Raw genomic sequence first — 6,143 nt, 5'->3', positions numbered from 1 at the left:
ATATACAAACAAGAAAAGGATCTAAATATAAAATACTTGTATTACACATCCCTGATCAAATTAAATTCAAATCAACAGGATTTCTGATTAATTGGGGGGGGGGGTACATGCACTGTTCAATAATAAACTCAAGATGGGATTAATTAGCTAACTATTCACAAAAATTCTGAGAAAAGAGCAATAATTGTGAAATTGAAAGAGTTGTACTACTTGGCTAATATACTGACAGTATGCAAATCTCTTGTCAGTGACAAGATACACAACACAATTTTGAGAATTTATTTAAATATTTGGGATTTTGACCTCATTAAACTTTGAATACGGTACATTAGAAATGACCGCACTACAAATTGTTAAGTTTGTCTGCCATAATGTGAAAATAAGACAAAAAACCCATAAAATGGGGTTAAGCATTTTTCTCAGAATTCCTAGAGCCATTGAAATTAGTGGTGACATGAATAATTCATTGATGAATGAATAAAATTTTTGGACCAGTTTAATAAAAACATTTATATTTACAGACCACAGCCCAACCACAGCCAATTAAAAAGATTAGGGCAAAAAATATACCGAATTACAAATTTTCAAAATCTTCAACCAAGATATAAGAGATTGACAGAAATGGGTGAAACGCATAGCAAAATATAACATTTCTGGATAAAAAATTACTCCATTGTGTCTAAATAGTTGAATACAAAGCAAGAAAAGTGGTAAAATAAAAATAAAAAAGATTCCCAGTTACTTTGCACTATACCTGCCAAATCAATGGAGCTGATCTCATGAAATGTGTGCTTGAACACACAACCTCATAATTATCAGATCTATGCAAGGTCAGGAGAGGTCAAAAATTATAATAATTAGGTCAAAGTAAACTTTGGTTATGTAAGATGAGATCTGCCAAAAATGACTAAATTCCAGTGAATAGAGCCATAATTATGGTTAAAACAACAACCTCAGGTGGTCCTAGGCAAACTGTTACTTCAGGGCTCATACCACTAATTGAATTTCCATAGACGACAATGTTAACATATGACGAGATTGCTATATGAAAATGACGAAGAAAGTTGAAAATATGGCTCAAAAATGGGAAATCAACATGCCAGTAATCAACCATATGAAAAAAACTAACATGTTGGCCAGCTCAAACTCTTGCAAATCTCAGGTAAACAAGACACACCTACTGTATTTGGATTGCACCAAGAGAAATCACTGGAAAAACACCAAGATTAGAACATCCATTAACACACAGAATAAACCCACAGGTACACAGCCGCTAAGTAGTAAACAAAAGACCACATGTTGGTCTCACCTCTGACCCAGGTGATTACGCCCTCAAACAGGGAGCACCTGAAAAAAATAATATTTAAAAAATTTCATTGGTTCTTGCTGGGCATTTAAATTGAGGGCTACGAGCAGCCATTGGTTAATTAGTGGCATGAGACCATAACAAGTCATTGTTTACAAATGAGCGTCTACCCATGAGCCTTTGCGGTTTTTTAAGCGAATGTTGTTATCGTCGCTTGGGACTCAATTCCCGCACGTGCGCAGGTGGCGACCCTCCCACTTTAAATAAGCAACATATAATACTGTGAAAATGAGAGAGTAAAAGGCGGTGAATGGGGTATGGGAGCGAAAGAGCGTGCATGATCACGAACTAATTCCAACAAAATACCCTGGGTAATATCAGTGATCATATCAGTGGATAAAATTTAACTTCTCACATTAAAAAAAAGAAAATATGAACTTAAGACAGAAAGTAGGTATAATTTATTTTACATAAATTTGGAACAATGATGTGGAAATCCAATAGAAAAACTACAAAATTTGCAAACCACCTTGTCGAAATTTCTGGGCTACAGATGTAGTTAAACTCATGTGTGTTGGAGACAGCATAGCACAGCAATTTCAAAATGTTGCGAGATTGATACATTGAGGAACTGTATGTTATGTGCATATGCAGGATAATATATTAAGGTGTAAGAAGAAATGATTCTGAATCTGGATTCACGAAAGAATACAAATATCGGGTAAATGACTGTAAATAAGTTAAAATGTGAAATGTCCGATGACCCACGACTTGCCATGATATTTTAAAATCGAATCTACAGGAAATATTAAGTTACACAAGTGTAAATAACTGAACAGTGTGAAAGCTAAATTTTCCAATAAAATTTTCAGAGTTGGTTTCATTGATAGGTACATCCGGCTATAGATAAAATGCAGAACTGAACAACATGTTAGTGGTTAGCAGTTGTGTAGTACCGGTATGTGTTAAGTAAATCTAGGTTTCCAGAAGATTTTGAGCAAATATACGAGGATGCATTATAGCTATACCTGTATCCTGATGTTCAGCAGAAAATTGTACTGCTCAGACACAAGTGTTTTGCAATATATCTCAGAAGAAAAATAAGTTTCAAACTTGGTACATATGATCCCAAGTGACTTGCAAGACGTGGTAACATTTTATGGAGATCTCAATTCAAATTCAAGGGAAAAATAACAAGCATTGATAATGCATAGTCCCCGTTAAGTATTAGCAGTAGTCGATGTAAATGTGACATGTAAAAATGAAAGATCAATGTTTTTTTAAGACTATCGTAACACAGATTATAGATTGTGTTACTGTCAGTATAGTACCTACATGGAAACTTTGAACTGAATTGAACTATATCTTACAGAGGAAATAGCAGGAAAGAAAAACGCAGCCAGTCGGGTATTGTTGTTCAAGTATTTCCAAAAGAAACATGGCTTGCACCGTAATATGTAAGGTCATCATGCAAAGTTTGATTGAAAATGCCCTATTCAACTTTGAACTGAATCAGGCCATATCGCCCTGTTCAGCTCCAAATCAGCACACACAAAAAAAAAAAAAAAATGGCCACCAGTCGGCCATCTTAGACCAAATCTCAAAAAAAAAGTGATATGCACCTATAACCCAATATGCATGATCACCATACAAAGTTTGATTGAAATCAGAATTTAGCAAATTTGAGGGGCAAAATGGCTGCCAGTCAGCCATATTTAATAAAATTGGCATGCATATGTAGGTCATCATACATTGTCTGTATGCCAAGTTTGAACGAGATCAGTCAAAGGGTGTCTGAGAAATGGCTTCGAACGGACACACGAACGGACAAAACCCAAATTGCATGATGCACCAAATTTGAATGTGTTAGTAGTTAGACCCGGAAGTTCAAGTCCGAAAACAGGGACTAACTAGCACATTCAAACTTGGTGCATCATGCGATTTGTAGGACGTGGTTGCATTTTATGTACAAAAGGTGAATGTTATAGTAAGCATTAATTTATGTTCACAATACAACTACAAGGGGGATAGCTATGGCCTTTAACTTGACACACATATTCCTCATCGCAAGTTATATTTATATTTTCCTGACTAAAGGTCAAAGTATGCAAAAGAACTACAATGGAAAAAAAAATAGATAAAGCTGTCAACTTGTGTGAGCTACACCTGGTTTTCTTTTTTTTCAGACAAAAGGCTGATTAAATTGTGCAATAGAGTTCCAGGGGAAAATAGCTATCGCCTTCAAATTTTACACAGATGTGAACCACAGTACTTTGTTAGATTTTATGGTCAAATGTCAAAGGTTAATATAACTCCAATTGGAGGGGGGGGGGGTATGTAGCTAACGTTCTCAAATATACATACATTTACCTGGTTTAATATAGAAAGTTAATTTTACAGGATCACTAAAACCAGTTTACTGCCATAACTATGCTACCACAAGGCTTAATTGATCTAACATTTCACACAGTAAAATCATCTGAGTGAATGAGGGAATAATAGTACTGACACAGATAAATTTATTAGCAAACACTGGAGATTAAGTAGTTACACACAAACAATATATTTGAGAACTAGACTAGGAACATCAATATTCAGACTATTAACAAAAGCAGAAGAAACATAACACTAAGTTGAAAATATAAATTATTGTTCCAACAAAGAAACTTATGTACCACTTGTATATGCAAGTGCGTTTGGTAATTTAATAAACACACAAGCATACAAGATTAATACAAAATACTGCCTTATTTCACTAAACAATATTAGAATATTTCAAATTTATATGCAGCACCAAATTAAGGCAATAATGTGGAATATATTTTATAAATATATATATATATATATAGGGAGGTACTGTAGAGTTAACTTTACTCATGTAGTCGTGTCTTAATTTCTCTGTACATATATATATATATATATTGTAGCAGAGAACATTTCACATTCCAAAGTTTGGACTCATGAAAATTCTTAGATTAAATTATTAAAATGTTATTATAAGAAACAAAACAGGTTAACTAGGCAATGAAAAACACAATATTCACTGTTATCGTGTGGTTTAGCAATTGATTTAAGAAATTATCGAAGAATAATTTTACACATAATTTGTTAATGATAATAAAGTTACTGATATATTCAAAATATAAATGTTTAATAGTCAGTGACAAGCAAAATCAAACTCATTAAATTGGATATATGCATTTGCTTCATGATCATTTATATGCAGAATAAACTTTAAAACTAATTCAAATCCACACAAAATGTGAAGAATATTACTCATTAAACATAATTTAAAGCATTTTATTGTGATTATAATGTCGTCTTCAACAAGGAAAAGCAAACAAATGGGTGTTGAAGTGTGCATCCAGCAGTCAAAATAGTTAAAACACAGTTGATAATGAATGAAACTTTGCTCACATTCAATAATCTACAAAAACATAAATTTTCAGGATAACTCAGTAATGACATAAATAATTATATCTGTTTTGTTATATTCATGACTTATTGTTATTATTTACCTGCCAATCTCAAAATTGATATGTTCACAAAAATGGTATGTCAATGAGATCTTAAATTGGTACAAAACATTACAGTGTCCCATACCAGTATGTTCAAACACAGAAAAGGAAATAGTGAATTGGTCTACTTTATGCTGGGCCATAATAAATAACAATAGTTAGGCAAGCAAAAAAAAATTATCTGTTTCTTGTTTCATGGAAATTTTAGAAATCAGGCGATGTTTTTTTTTTTTGAATACTGAGCTAAAATGGGGGAAATTGGAGACAAGTGCGATTACAAGCACATTTTGGAATGCTTTAGAAGGAAAAAAACGATTGAGGTGCATAGTTCAAAATGATACGCCTGGAAACGAGAAACAGATATTTATTTTTCTCAGCCTTAGTGAAGCAGTTAACATGTTTAATCTATGATATCATCACCATCAACTTTAGATATTTTAGTCTTCTTCAGAGAGGGAACACTTAGGCCCAAATCTAGTCTTCTCTTCACATTGCTCTGTCCGATGTTTTCACTGTGCTTTATTGGGGCACGCGGTTGCTCACTCTGAGATGAATGTTCGGGTGTGCACAGAAGATCCACTTGTTCTTCCTATAAGGAAAAAAACACAACTATGACATAACATTTTGAATAATTATGATTAATGGTAATCTGATTGAAAAAACATGCCTGTAAAACATACACCTAATAAGAGTTGTCATAGCGTAGATGGACATAAAATTAAAAACAAAAGGATGGGATATGTTGAACCTGCAAAGAAGGCACACTTTAATTGCTGGACAATATTCAACCAAGGTAAAGCAGCGAGGCGATGGCCAAAAAACATAATTTGGTTGACAAAGACGTATAGTACTGGTAAAATCAACAGTAAACCTTTCTTCATTTGATATTGCACTCAGATCACGCTCAGAACTTCCATTATACAGCTGTAATATTTTATGAATTTCTTAAAGGGGAACCCGCTCAATCCTATGGATTGCACCACGTGCTCATGGGTAATTAACTCCGCCTCTGTCCACAAAGTAAATGAGTGCTTATTTGTGCTCGCTTACTCAAACTGTGATTGACTGGCATTTTGCATACATTAGTCGCTATTTTAAACTCGTGATTTTTACTTGTCACTGCACATGCACGTTTCAACCGAAAACAACAACTTTTATACATCAAAAAGCCCAACCAGATGAGTGTAATCACTAGCGCATACATTCATACCCTTGTAGAAATATATTTGGAATCACAGCTTGATTTCTAAACATCGTGAATGGCACATTTCCCGGAGCTCCCGACACGATGTGAGCGGGCTTGGTTCAGATTAGCATAT

This window comes from Saccoglossus kowalevskii, chromosome 10 (genome assembly GCF_978046115.1).
Source record: "Saccoglossus kowalevskii chromosome 10, keSacKowa6.1, whole genome shotgun sequence".
NCBI lineage: Eukaryota > Metazoa > Hemichordata > Enteropneusta > Harrimaniidae > Saccoglossus > Saccoglossus kowalevskii.
This window is presented reverse-complemented; position numbering follows the sequence as displayed.